Raw genomic sequence first — 16,594 nt, 5'->3', positions numbered from 1 at the left:
TGTGATATCTCAATGCTTATACGAAACCTGAGACCCTTCCTACGGCATGAGATGTCATATACAACTCCTTCCCATTCCAATCCTGAGACCCTTCCTATAGCATGAGATGTGATATCTCAATGCTTATACCAAACCTGAGACCCTTCCTATAGCATGAGATGTGATATCCAACTCCTTCCCATTCCAATCCTGAGACCCTTCCTATAGCATGAGATGTGATGTCTCAATGCTTCTAATACCAAACCTGAGATCCTTCCTATAACATGAGATGTGATATCCAACTCCTTCCATTCCAATCCCGAGACCCTTCCTATAGCATGAGATGTTATATCTCAATACTTATACCAATCCTGAGACCCTTCCTATAGCATGAGATGTGATACCCAACTCCTTCCCATTCCAATCCTGAGACGCTTCCTATAGCATGAGATGTGATATCTCAATGCCTCTAATACCAAACCTGAGATCCTTCCTCTAACATGAAATGTGATATCCAACTCCTTCCCTTTCCAAATCTGAGAGCCTATCTATAGCATGAGATGTGATATCCAAGTCCTTCCCATTCCAATCCTTAGACCCTTCCTGCAGCGTGCAATATGATATCATAATGATTCTAATAACAAACCTGAGACTCGTCCTATAACATGAGATGGGATATCCAACTCCTTCCCATTCCAATCCTGAGACACTTCTGATAGCAGAGATGTGATATCTCAATGCTTATACCAAACCTGAGACCCTTCCTATAACATGAGATCGGATATCCAACTCCTTCCCGTTCCAAACCTGAGACCCTTCCTATAGCATATGTGATATCCAACTCCTTCCCATTCCAAACATGAGACCCTTCCTATAGCAAGAATGTAATATCCAACTCCTTCCCATTCCAACCCTGAGACCATTCCTATAGCATGAGATGTGATATCTCAATGCTTCTAATACCAAACCTGAGATCCTTCCTATGACATGAGATGTGATATCCAATTCCTCCCCATTCCAAACCTGAGAACCTTCCTATAGCATGCGATGTGATATCTCAATGCTTCTAATACCAAACCTGAGACCAGTCCTATAACATGAGATTGGATATCCAACTCCTTCCCCTTCCAAATCTGAGACCCTTCCTATAGCATAAGATGTGATATCCAACTTCTTCCCATTCCAATCCTGAGACCCTTCCTATAACATGAGATGTGATGTCTCAATGCTTCTAATACCAAACCTGAGATCTTTCCTATAACATGAGATGTGATATCCAACTACTTCCCATTCCAATCCAGAGACCCTTCCTATAGCATGAGATGTGATATCTCAATGCTTATACCAAACCTGAGAGCCTACCTATAGCATGAGATGTGATATCCAACTCCTTCCCGTTCCAAACCTGAGACCCTTCCTATAGCATGTGTGATATCCAACTCCTTCCCATTCCAAACATGAGACCCTTCCTATAGCAAGAATGTAATATCCAACTCCTACCCATTCCAATCCTGAGACCATTCCTATAGCATGAGATGTGATATCTCAATGCTTCTAATACCAAACCTGAGATACTTCCTATGACATGAGATGTGATATCCAATTCCTTCCCATTCCAAACCTGAGATCCTTCCTACAGCATGCGATGTGATATCTCAATGCTTCTATTACCAAACCTGAGACCCGTCCTATAACATGAGATGGGATATCCAACTCCTTCCCGTTCCAAACCTGATACCCTTCCTATAGCATGAGATGTGATATCCAACTCCTTCCCATCCCAATCCTGAGACACCTCCGATAGCAGAGATGTGATATCTCAATGCTTATACCAAACCTGAGACTCTTCCTATAACATGAGATATGATATCCAACTCCTTCCCGTTCCAAACCTGAGACCCTTCCTATAGCATGAGATGTGATATCCAACTCCTTCCCATTCCAATCCTGAGACCCTTCTGATAGCATGAGATGTGATATCTCAATGCTTCTAATACCAAACCTGTGATCCTTCCTAGAGCATGAGATGTGATATCCAACTCCTTCCAATTCCAATCCTGAGACCCTTCCTACAGCATGAGATGTGATATCTCAATGCTTCTAATACCAAACCTGAGACCCTTCCTATAACATGAGATGGGAATATCCAACTCCTTCCCATTCCAATCCTGAGACCCTTCCGATAGCAGAGATGTGATATCTCAATGCTTATACCAAACCTGAGATCCTTCCTATAACATGAGATGTGATATCCAACTCCTTCCCATTCCAATCCTGAGACCCTTCCTATAGCATGAGATGTGATATCTCACTGCTTATACCAAACCTGAGACCCTTCCTATAGCATGAGATGTGATATCCAACTCCTTCCCATTCCAATCCTGAGACCCTTCCTATAGCATGAGATGTGATATCTCAATGCTTCTAATATCAAACTTGAGACCCTCCCTATAGCATGAGATGTGATATCCAAGTCCTTCCCATTCCAATCCTGAGACACTTCCTATAGCATGATATGTGATATCCAATGCTTCTAATACCAAACCTGAGACTCTTCCTATAACATGAGATGGGATATCCAACTCCTTCCCATTCCAATCCTGAGACCCTTCCGATAGCAGAGATGTGATATCTCAATGCTTATACGAAACCTGAGACCCTTCCTACGGCATGAGATGTCATATACAACTCCTTCCCATTCCAATCCTGAGACCCTTCCTATAGCATGAGATGTGATATCTCAATGCTTATACCAAACCTGAGACCCTTCCTATAGCATGAGATGTGATATCCAACTCCTTCCCATTCCAATCCTGAGACCCTTCCTATAGCATGAGATGTGATGTCTCAATGCTTCTAATACCAAACCTGAGATCCTTCCTATAACATGAGATGTGATATCCAACTCCTTCCATTCCAATCCTGAGACCCTTCCTATAGCATGAGATGTTATATCTCAATACTTATACCAATCCTGAGACCCTTCTATTAGCATGAGATGTGATACCCAACTCCTTCCCATTCCAATCCTGAGACGCTTCCTATAGCATGAGATGTGATATCTCAATGCCTCTAATACCAAACCTGAGATCCTTCCTCTAACATGAAATGTGATATCCAACTCCTTCCCTTTCCAAATCTGAGAGCCTATCTATAGCATGAGATGTGATATCCAAGTGCTTCCCATTCCAATCCTTAGACCCTTCCTGCAGCGTGCAATATGATATCTCAATGATTCTAATAACAAACCTGAGACTCGTCCTATAACATGAGATGGGATATCCAACTCCTTCCCATTCCAATCCTGAGACTATTCTGATAGCAGAGATGTGATATCTCAATGCTTATACCAAACCTGAGACCCTTCCTATAACATGAGATCGGATATCCAACTCCTTCCCGTTCCAAACCTGAGACCCTTCCTATAGCATATGTGATATCCAACTCCTTCCCATTCCAAACATGAGACCCTTCCTATAGCAAGAATGTAATATCCAACTCCTTCCCATTCCAACCCTGAGACCATTCCTATAGCATGCGATGTGATATCTCAATGCTTCTAATACCAAACCTTAGACCAGTCCTATAATATGAGATTGGATATCCAACTCCATCCCCTTCCAAACCTGAGACCCTTCCAATAGCATAAGATGTGATATCCAACTTCTTCCCATTCCAATCCTGAGACCCTTCCTATAACATGAGATGTGATGTCTCAATGCTTCTAATACCAAACCTGAGATCTTTCCTATAACATGAGATGTGATATCCAACTCCTTCCCATTCCAATCCTGAGACGCTTCCTATAGCATGAGATGTGATATCTCAATGCTTATACCAAACCTGAGACCCTTCCTATAGCTTGAGATGTGATATCCAACTCCTTCCCATTCCAATCCTGAGACCCTTCCTATAGCATGAGATGTAATATCTCAATGCTTCTAATACCAAACCTGAGATACTTCCTATGACATGAGATGTGATATCCAATTCCTTCCCATTCCAAACCTGAGATCCTTCCTACGGCATGCGATGTGATATCTCAATGCTTCTAATACCAAACCTGAGACCCGTCCTATAACATGAGATGGGATATCCAACTCCTTCCCGTTCCAAACCTGATACCCTTCCTATAGCATGAGATGTGATATCCAACTCCTTCCCATCCCAATCCTGAGACCCTTCCGATAGCAGAGATGTGATATCTCAATGCTTATACCAAACCTGAGATCCTTCCTATAACATGAGATGTGATATCCAACTCCTTCCCATTCCAATCCTGAGAACCTTCCTATAGCATGAGATGTGATATCTCACTGCTTATACCAAACCTGAGACCCTTCCTATAGCATGAGATGTGATATCCAACTCCTTCCCATTCCAATCCTGAGACCCTTCCTATAGCATGAGATGTGATATCTCAATGCTTCTAATATCAAACTTGAGACCCTCCCTATAGCATGAGATGTGATATCCAAGTCCTTCCCATTCCAATCCTGAGACACTTCCTATAGCATGATATGTGATATCCAATGCTTCTAATACCAAACCTGAGACTCTTCCTATAACATGAGATGGGATATCCAACTCCTTCCCATTCCAATCCTGAGACCCTTCCGATAGCAGAGATGTGATATCTCAATGCTTATACGAAACCTGAGACCCTTCCTACGGCATGAGATGTCATATACAACTCCTTCCCATTCCAATCCTGAGACCCTTCCTATAGCATGAGATGTGATATCTCAATGCTTATACCAAACCTGAGACCCTTCCTATAGCATGAGATGTGATATCCAACTCCTTCCCATTCCAATCCTGAAACCCTTCCTATAGCATGAGATGTGATATCTCAATGCCTCTAATACCAAACCTGAGATCCTTCCTCTAACATGAAATGTGATATCCAACTCCTTCCCTTTCCAAATCTGAGAGCCTATCTATAGCATGAGATGTGATATCCAAGTCCTTCCCATTCCAATCCTTAGACCCTTCCTGCAGCGTGCAATATGATATCTCAATGATTCTAATAACAAACCTGAGACTCGTCCTATAACATGAGATGGGATATCCAACTCCTTCCCATTCCAATCCTGAGACACTTCTGATAGCAGAGATGTGATATCTCAATGCTTGTACCAAACCTGAGACCCTTCCTATAACATGAGATCGGATATCCAACTCCTTCCCGTTCCAAACCTGAGACCCTTCCTATAGCATATGTGATATCCAACTCCTTCCCATTCCAAACATGAGACCCTTCCTATAGCAAGAATGTAATATCCAACTCCTTCCCATTCCAACCCTGAGACCATTCCTATAGCATGAGATGTGATATCTCAATGCTTCTAATACCAAACCTGAGATCCTTCCTATGACATGAGATGTGATATCCAATTCCTCCCCATTCCAAACCTGAGAACCTTCCTACAGCATGCGATGTGATATCTCAATGCTTCTAATACCAAACCTGAGACCAGTCCTATAACATGAGATTGGATATCCAACTCCTTCCCCTTCCAAACCTGAGACCCTTCCTATAGCATAAGATGTGATATCCAACTTCTTCCCATTCCAATCCTGAGACCCTTCCTATAACATGAGATGTGATGTCTCAATGCTTCTAATACCAAACCTGAGATCTTTCCTATAACATGAGATGTGATATCCAACTCCTTCCCATTCCAATCCTGAGACCCTTCCTATAGCATGAGATGTGATATCTCAATGCTTATACCAAACCTGAGACCCTTCCTATAGCTTGAGATGTGATATCCAACTCCTTCCCATTCCAATCCTGAGACCCTTCCTATAGCATGAGATGTGATATCTCAAGTCCTCTAATACCAAACCTGAGATCCTTCCTCTAACATGAAATGTGATATGCAACTCCTTCCCCTTCCAAACCTGAGAGCCTTCCTATAGCATGAGATATGATATCCAAGTCCTTCCCATTCCAATCCTGAGACCCTTCCTATAACATGAAATGTGATATCCAACTCCATCCCATTCCAACCTGAGACCTTTCCTATAGCATGAGATGGGATATCCAACTCCTTCCAAATCCAATACTGATACCATTCCGATAGCATGAGATGTGATATCCCAATGCTTCTACCAAATCTGAGACCCATACTATGGCATGAGATGTGATATCAAACTCCTTCCCATTCCAATCCTGAGACCCTTCCTATAGCTTGAGATGTGATATCCAACTTCTTCCCATTCCAATTCTGAGACCCTTCCTATACCATGAGACTTGATATCTCAATGCTTCTAATACCAAACCTGAGACCCGTCCTATAACATGAGATGTGATATCCAAATCCTTCCCCTTCCAAACCTTAGACCCTTCCTTTATCATGAGATGTGATATCCAACTCCTTCCCATTCCAATCCTGAGTCCCTTCCGATATCATGACATTTGTTATCTCAATGCTTCTAATATCAAACTTGAGACCCTCCCTATAGCATGAGATGTGACATCCAAGTCCTCCCCATTCCAATCCTGAGACCCTTCCTATAGCATGAGATGTGATATCTCAATGCTTCTAATACCAAACCTGAGACCCTTCCTATAACATGAGATGGGATATCCAACTCAGATGGGATATCCAACTCCTTCCCATTCCAATCCTGAGACCCTTCCGATAGCAGAGATGTGATATCTCAATGCTTATATCAAACCTGAGACCCTTCCTATGGCCTGAGATGTCATATACAACTCCTTCCCATTCCAATCCTGAGACCCTTCCTATAGCATGAGATGTGATATCTCAATGCTTATACCAAATCTGAGACCCTTCCTATAGCATGAGATGTGATATCCAACTCCTTCCCATTCCAATCCTGAGACCCTTCCTATAGCATGAGATGTGATGTCTCAATGCTTCCAATACCAAACCTGAGATCCTTCCTATAACATGAGATGTGATATCCAACTCCTTCCCATTCCAATCCTGAGACCCTTATGATAGCATGAGATGTGATATCTCAATGCCTCTTATACCAAACCTGAGATCCTTCCGATAGCATGAGATGTGATATCTCAATGCTTCTAATACCAAACCTGAGATCCTTCCTATAATATGAGATGTGATTTCCAAATCCTTCCCCTTCCAAACCTGAGACCCTCCCTTTAGCATGAGATGTGATATCCAACTCCATCCCATTCCAATTCTGAGACCCTTCTGATAGCATGAGATGTGATATCTCAATGCCTCTAATACCAAACCTGAGATCCTACCTCTAACATGAAATGTGATATCCATCTCCTTCCCTTTCCAAACCTGAGACCCTGCCTATAGCATGATATGTGATATCCAAGTCCTTCCCATTCCAATCCTGAGACCCTTCCTATAGCATGTGATGTGATATCTCAATGCTTATAACAAACCTGAGACCCTTCCTATGGCATGAGATGGCATATACAACTCCTTCCCATTCCAATCCTGAGACCCTTCCTATAGCATGAGATGTGATATCTCAATGCTTATACCAAACCTGAGACCCTTCCTATAGCATGAGATGTGATATCCAACTTCTTCCCATTCCAATCCTGAGACCCTTCCTATAGCATGAGATGTGATATCTCAATGCTTATACCAAACCTGAGACCCTTCCTATAGCTTGAGATGTGATATCCAACTCCTTCCCATTCCAATCCTGAGACCCTTCCTATAGAATGAGATGTGATATCTCAAGGCCTCTAATACCAAACCTGAGATCCTTCCTCTAACATGAAATGTGATATCCAACTCCTTCCCCTTCCAAACCTGAGAGCCTTCCTATAGCATGAGATATGATATCCAAGTCCTTCCCATTCCAATCCTGAGACCCTTCCTATAACATGAAATGTGATATCCAACTCCTTCCCATTCCAACCTGAGACCCTTCCTATAGCATGAGATGGGATATCCAACTCCTTCCAAATCCAATACTGATACCCTTCCGATAGCATGAGATGTGATATCCCAATGCTTCTACCAAACCTGAGACCCATACTATGGCATGAGATGTGATATCAAACTCCTTCCCATTCCAATCCTGAGACCCTTCTTATACCATGAGACTTGATATCTCAATGCTTCTAATACCAAACCTGAGACCCGTCCTATAACATGAGATGTGATATCCAAATCCTTCCCCTTCCAAACCTTAGACCCTTCCTTTATCATGAGATGTGATATCCAACTCCTTCCCATTCCAATCCTGAGACCTTTCCGATATCATGAGATGTGATATCTCAATGCTTATACCAAATCTGAGACCCTTCCTATGGCCTGAGATGTCATATAGAACTCCTTCCCATTCCAATTCTGAGACCCTTCCTATAGCATGAGATGTGATATCTCAATGCTTATACCAAATCTGAGACCCTTCCTATAGCATGAGATGTGATATCCAACTCCTTCCCATTCCAATCCTGAGACCCTTCCTATAGCATGAGAAGTGATATCTCCATGCTTATACCAAACCTGAGACCCTTCCTATAGCATAAGATGTGATATCCAACTCCTTCCCATTGCAACCTGAGACCCTTCCTATAGCATGAGATGGGATATCCAACTCCTTCCAAATCCAATACTGATACCCTTCCGATAGCATGAGATGTGATATCCCAAAGCGTCTACCAAACCTGAGACCCATACTATGGCATGAGATGTGATATCAAACTCCTTCCCATTCCAATCCTGAGACCCTTCTTATACCATGAGACTTGATATCTCAATGCTTCTAATACCAAACCTGAGACCCGTCCTATAACATGAGATGTGATATCCAAATCCTTCCCCTTCCAAACCTTAGACCCTTCCTTTATCATGAGATGTGATATCCAACTCCTTCCCATTCCAATTCTGAGACCCTTCCGATATCATGAGATGTGATATCTCAATGCGTATACCAAACCTGAGACCCTTCCTATGGCATGAGATGTCATATACAACTCCTTCCCATTCCAACCCTGAGACCCTTCCTATAGCATGAGATGTGATATCTCAATGCTTATACCAAACCTGAGACCCTTCCTATAGCATGAGATGTGATATCCAACTTCTTCCCATTCCAATCCTGAGACCCTTCCTATAGCATGAGATGTGATATCTCAATGCTTATACCAAACCTGAGACCCTTCCTATAGCATAAGATGTGATATCCAAATCCTTCCCATTCCAATCCTGAGACCCTTCCTATAGCATGCGATGTGATATCTCAATGCTTATACCAAACCTGAGACCCTTCCTATAGCATGAGATGTGATATCCAACTCCTTCCCATTCCAATCCTGAGACCCTTCCTATAGCATGAGATGTGATGTCTCAATGCTTCTAATACCAAACCTGAGATCCTTCCTATAACATGAGATGTGATATCCAACTCCTTCCCATTCCAATCCTGAGACCCTTATGATAGCATGAGATGTGATATCTCAATGCCTCTTATACCAAACCTGAGATCCTTCCGATAGCATGAGATGTGATATCTCAATGCTTCTAATACCAAACCTGAGATCCTTCCTATAATATGAGATGTGATTTCCAAATCCTTCCCCTTCCAAACCTGAGACCCTCCCTTTAGCATGAAATGTGATATCCAACTCCTTCCCATTCCAATCCTGAGACCCTTCTGATAGCATGAGATGTGATATCTCAATGCCTCTAATACCAAACCTGAGATCCTACCTCTAACATGAAATGTGATATCCATCTCCTTCCCTTTCCAAACCTGAGACCCTGCCTATAGCATGAGATGTGATATCCAAGTCCTTCCCATTCCAATCCTGAGACCCTTCCTATAGCATGTGATGTGATATCTCAATGCTTATACCAAACCTGAGACCCTTCCTATGGCATGAGATGTCATATACAACTCCTTCCCATTCCAACCCTGAGACCCTTCCTATAGCATGAGATGTGATATCTCAATGCTTATACCAAACCTGAGACCCTTCCTATAGCATGAGATGTGATATCCAACTTCTTCCCATTCCAATCCTGAGACCCTTCCTATAGCATGAGATGTGATATCTCAATGCTTGTACCAAACCTGAGACCCTTCCTATAGCATAAGATGTGATATCCAAATCCTTCCCATTCCAATCCTGAGACCCTTCCTATAGCATGAGATGTGATATCTCAATGCTTATACCAAACCTGAGACCCTTCCTATAGCATGAGATGTGATATCCAACTCCTTCCCATTCCAATCCTGAGACCCTTCCTATAGCATGAGATGTGATGTCTCAATGCTTCTAATACCAAACCTGAGATCCTTCCTATAACATGAGATGTGATATCCAACTCCTTCCCATTCCAATCCTGAGACCCTTATGATAGCATGAGATGTGATATCTCAATGCCTCTTATACCAAACCTGAGATCCTTCCGATAGCATGAGATGTGATATCTCAATGCCTCTAATACCAAACCTGAGATCCTACCTCTAACATGAAATGTGATATCCATCTCCTTCCCTTTCCAAACCTGAGACCCTGCCTATAGCATGAGATGTGATATCCAAGTCCTTCCCATTCCAATCCTGAGACCCTGCCTATAGCATGAGATGTGATATCAAACTCCTTCCCATTCCAACCTGAGACCCTTCCTATAGCATGAGATGGGATATCCAACTCCTTCCAAATCCAATACTGATACTCTTCCGATAGCATGAGATGTGATATCCCAATGCTTCTACCAAACCTGACACCCATACTATGGCATGAGATGTGATATCAAACTCCTTCCCATTCCAATCCTGAGACCCTTCTTATACCATGAGACTTGATATCTCAATGCTTCTAATACCAAACCTGAGACCCGTCCTATAACATGAGATGTGATATCCAAATCCTTCCCCTTCCAAACCTTAGACCCTTCCTTTATCATGAGATGTGATATCCAACTCCTTCCCATTCCAATCCTGAGACCCTTCCGATAGCAGAGATGTGATATCTCAATGCTTATACGAAACCTGAGACCCTTCCTACGGCATGAGATGTCATATACAACTCCTTCCCATTCCAATCCTGAGACCCTTCCTATAGCATGAGATGTGATATCTCAATGCTTATACCAAACCTGAGACCCTTCCTATAGCATGAGATGTGATATCCAACTCCTTCCCATTCCAATCCTGAGACCCTTCCTATAGCATGAGATGTGATGTCTCAATGCTTCTAATACCAAACCTGAGATCCTTCCTATAACATGAGATGTGATATCCAACTCCTTCCATTCCAATCCTGAGACCCTTCCTATAGCATGAGATGTTATATCTCAATACTTATACCAATCCTGAGACCCTTTCTATTAGCATGAGATGTGATACCCAACTCCTTCCCATTCCAATCCTGAGACGCTTCCTATAGCATGAGATGTGATATCTCAATGCCTCTAATACCAAACCTGAGATCCTTCCTCTAACATGAAATGTGATATCCAACTCCTTCCCTTTCCAAATCTGAGAGCCTATCTATAGAATGAGATGTGATATCCAAGTCCTTCCCATTCCAATCCTTAGACCCTTCCTGCAGCGTGCAATATGATATCTCAATGATTCTAATAACAAACCTGAGACTCGTCCTATAACATGAGATGGGATATCCAACTCCTTCCCATTCCAATCCTGAGACTATTCTGATAGCAGAGATGTGATATCTCAATGCTTATACCAAACCTGAGACCCTTCCTATAACATGAGATCGGATATCCAACTCCTTCCCGTTCCAAACCTGAGACCCTTCCTATAGCATATGTGATATCCAACTCCTTCCCATTCCAAACATGAGACCCTTCCTATAGCAAGAATGTAATATCCAACTCCTTCCCATTCCAACCCTGAGACCATTCCTATAGCATGAGATGTGATATCTCAATGCTTCTAATACAAAACCTGAGATCCTTCCTATGACATGAGATGTGATATCCAATTCCTCCCCATTCCAAACCTGAGAACCTTCCTACAGCATGCGATGTGATATCTCAATGCTTCTAATACCAAACCTTAGACCAGTCCTATAATATGAGATTGGATATCCAACTCCATCCCCTTCCAAACCTGAGACCCTTCCTATAGCATAAGATGTGATATCCAACTTCTTCCCATTCCAATCCTGAGACCCTTCCTATAACATGAGATGTGATGTCTCAATGCTTCTAATACCAAACCTGAGATCTTTCCTATAACATGAGATGTGATATCCAACTCCTTCCCATTCCAATCCTGAGACCCTTCCTATAGCATGAGATGTGATATCTCAATGCTTATACCAAACCTGAGACCCTTCCTATAGCTTGAGATGTGATATCCAACTCCTTCCCATTCCAATCCTGAGACCCTTCCTATAGCATGAGATGTAATATCTCAATGCTTCTAATACCAAACCTGAGATACTTCCTATGACATGAGATGTGATATCCAATTCCTTCCCATTCCAAACCTGAGATCCTTCCTACAGCATGCGATGTGATATCTCAATGCTTCTAATACCAAACCTGAGACCCGTCCTATAACATGAGATGGGATATCCAACTCCTTCCCGTTCCAAACCTGATACCCTTCCTATAGCATGAGATGTGATATCCAACTCCTTCCCATCCCAATCCTGAGACACCTCCGATAGCAGAGATGTGATATCTCAATGCTTATACCAAACCTGAGACTCTTCCTATAACATGAGATATGATATCCAACTCCTTCCCGTTCCAAACCTGAGACCCTTCCTATGGCATGAGATGTGATATCCAACTCCTTCCCATTCCAATCCTGAGACCCTTCTGATAGCATGAGATGTGATATCTCAATGCTTCTAATACCAAACCTGTGATCCTTCCTATAGCATGAGATGTGATATCCAACTCCTTCCAATTCCAATCCTGAGACCCTTCCTACAGCATGAGATGTGATATCTCAATGCTTCTAATACCAAACCTGAGACCCTTCCTATAACATGAGATGGGAATATCCAACTCCTTCCCATTCCAATCCTGAGACCCTTCCGATAGCAGAGATGTGATATCTCAATGCTTATACCAAACCTGAGATCCTTCCTATAACATGAGATGTGATATCCAACTCCTTCCCATTCCAATCCTGAGAACCTTCCTATAGCATGAGATGTGATATCTCACTGCTTATACCAAACCTGAGACCCTTCCTATAGCATGAGATGTGATATCCAACTCCTTCCCATTCCAATCCTGAGACCCTTCCTATAGCATGAGATGTGATATCTCAATGCTTCTAATATCAAACTTGAGACCCTCCCTATAGCATGAGATGTGATATCCAAGTCCTTCCCATTCCAATCCTGAGACACTTCCTATAGCATGATATGTGATATCCAATGCTTCTAATACCAAACCTGAGACTCTTCCTATAACATGAGATGGGATATCCAACTCCTTCCCATTCCAATCCTGAGACCCTTCCGATAGCAGAGATGTGATATCTCAATGCTTATACGAAACCTGAGACCCTTCCTACGGCATGAGATGTCATATACAACTCCTTCCCATTCCAATCCTGAGACCCTTCCTATAGCATGAGATGTGATATCTCAATGCTTATACCAAACCTGAGACCCTTCCTATAGCATGAGATGTGATATCCAACTCCTTCCCATTCCAATCCTGAGACCCTTCCTATAGCATGAGATGCGATGTCTCAATGCTTCTAATACCAAACCTGAGATCCTTCCTATAACATGAGATGTGATATCCAACTCCTTCCATTCCAATCCTGAGACCCTTCCTATAGCATGAGATGTTATATCTCAATACTTATACCAATCCTGAGACCCTTCCTATAGCATTAGATGTGATACCCAACTCCTTCCCATTCCAATCCTGAGACGCTTCCTATAGCATGAGATGTGATATCTCAATGCCTCTAATACCAAACCTGAGATCCTTCCTCTAACATGAAATGTGATATCCAACTCCTTCCCTTTCCAAATCTGAGAGCCTATCTATAGCATGAGATGTGATATCCAAGTCCTTCCCATTCCAATCCTTAGACCCTTCCTGCAGCGTGCAATATGATATCTCAATGATTCTAATAACAAACCTGAGACTCGTCCTATAACATGAGATGGGATATCCAACTCCTTCCCATTCCAATCCTGAGACACTTCTGATAGCAGAGATGTGATATCTCAATGCTTATACCAAACCTGAGACCCTTCCTATAACATGAGATCGGATATCCAACTCCTTCCCGTTCCAAACCTGAGACCCTTCCTATAGCATATGTGATATCCAACTCCTTCCCATTCCAAACATGAGACCCTTCCTATAGCAAGAATGTAATATCCAACTCCTTCCCATTCCAACCCTGAGACCATTCCTATAGCATGAGATGTGATATCTCAATGCTTCTAATACCAAACCTGAGATCCTTCCTATGACATGAGATGTGATATCCAATTCCTCCCCATTCCAAACCTGAGAACCTTCCTACAGCATGCGATGTGATATCTCAATGCTTCTAATACCAAACCTGAGACCAGTCCTATAACATGAGATTGGATATCCAACTCCTTCCCCTTCCAAACCTGAGACCCTTCCTATAGCATAAGATGTGATATCCAACTTCTTCCCATTCCAATCCTGAGACCCTTCCTATAACATGAGATGTGATGTCTCAATGCTTCTAATACCAAACCTGAGATCTTTCCTATAACATGAGATGTGATATCCAACTCCTTACCATTCCAATCCTGAGACCCTTCCTATAGCATGAGATGTGATATCCAACTCCTTCCCATTCCAATCCTGAGACCCTTCCTATAGCATGAGATGTGATATCTCAAGGCCTCTAATACCAAACCTGAGATCCTTCCTCTAACATGAAATGTGATATCCAACTCCTTCCCCTTCCAAACCTGAGAGCCTTCCTATAGCATGAGATATGATATCCAAGTCCTTCCCATTCCAATCCTGAGACCCTTCCTATAACATGAAATGTGATATCCAACTCCATCCCATTCCAACCTGAGACCTTTCCTATAGCATGAGATGGGATATCCAACTCCTTCCAAATCCAATACTGATACCATTCCGATAGCATGAGATGTGATATCCCAATGCTTCTACTAAATCTGAGACCCATACTATGGCATGAGATGTGATATCAAACTCCTTCCCATTCCAATCCTGAGACCCTTCCTATAGCTTGAGATGTGATATCCAACTTCTTCCCATTCCAATTCTGAGACCCTTCCTATACCATGAGACTTGATATCTCAATGCTTCTAATACCAAACCTGATACCCGTCCTATAACATGAGATGTGATATCCAAATCCTTCCCCTTCCAAACCTTAGACCCTTCCTTTATCATGAGATGTGATATCCAACTCCTTCCCATTCCAATCCTGAGTCCCTTCCGATATCATGACATTTGTTATCTCAATGCTTCTAATATCAAACTTGAGACCCTCCCTATAGCATGAGATGTGACATCCAAGTCCTCCCCATTCCAATCCTGAGACCCTTCCTATAGCATGAGATGTGATATCTCAATGCTTCTAATACCAAACCTGAGACCCCTCCTATAACATGAGATGGGATATCCAACTCAGATGGGATATCCAACTCCTTCCCATTCCAATCCTGAGACCCTTCCGATAGCAGAGATGTGATATCTCAATGCTTATATCAAACCTGAGACCCTTCCTATGGCCTGAGATGTCATATACAACTCCTTCCCATTCCAATCCTGAGACCCTTCCTATAGCATGAGATGTGATATCTCAATGCTTATACCAAATCTGAGACCCTTCCTATAGCATGAGATGTGATATCCAACTCCTTCCCATTCCAATCCTGAGACCCTTCCTATAGCATGAGATGTGATGTCTCAATGCTTCCAATACCAAACCTGAAATCCTTCCTATAACATGAGATGTGATATCCAACTCCTTTCCATTCCAATCCTGAGACCCTTATGATAGCATGAGATGTGATATCTCAATGCCTCTTATACCAAACCTGAGATCCTTCCGATAGCATGAGATGTGATATCTCAATGCTTCTAATACCAAACCTGAGATCCTTCCTATAATATGAGATGTGATTTCCAAATCCTTCCCCTTCCAAACCTGAGACCCTCCCTTTAGCATGAGATGTGATATCCAACTCCATCCCATTCCAATTCTGAGAACCTTCTGATAGCATGAGATGTGATATCTCAATGCCTCTAATACCAAACCTGAGATCCTACCTCTAACATGAAATGTGATATCCATCTCCTTGCCTTTCCAAACCTGAGACCCTGCCTATAGCATGATATGTGATATCCAAGTCCTTCCCATTCCAATCCTGAGACCCTTCCTATAGCATGTGATGTGATATCTCAATGCTTATAACAAACCTGAGACCCTTCCTATGGCATGAGATGGCATATACAACTCCATCCCATTCCAATCCTGAGACCCTTCCTATAGCATGAGATGTGATATCTCAATGCTTATACCAAACCTGAGACCCTTCCTATAGCATGAGATGTGATATCCAACTTCTTCCCATTCCAATCCTGAGACCCTTCCTATAGCATGAGATGTGATATCTCAATGCTTATACCAAACCTGAGACCCTTCCTATAGCTTGAGATGT

The sequence above is a fragment of the Ambystoma mexicanum genome, chromosome 2q (assembly GCF_040938575.1).
Source record: "Ambystoma mexicanum isolate Mex_15411 chromosome 2q, UKY_AmexF1_1, whole genome shotgun sequence".
NCBI classification, from domain to species: Eukaryota; Metazoa; Chordata; class Amphibia; order Caudata; family Ambystomatidae; genus Ambystoma; species Ambystoma mexicanum.
Note: the sequence above shows the minus strand (reverse complement) of the source record.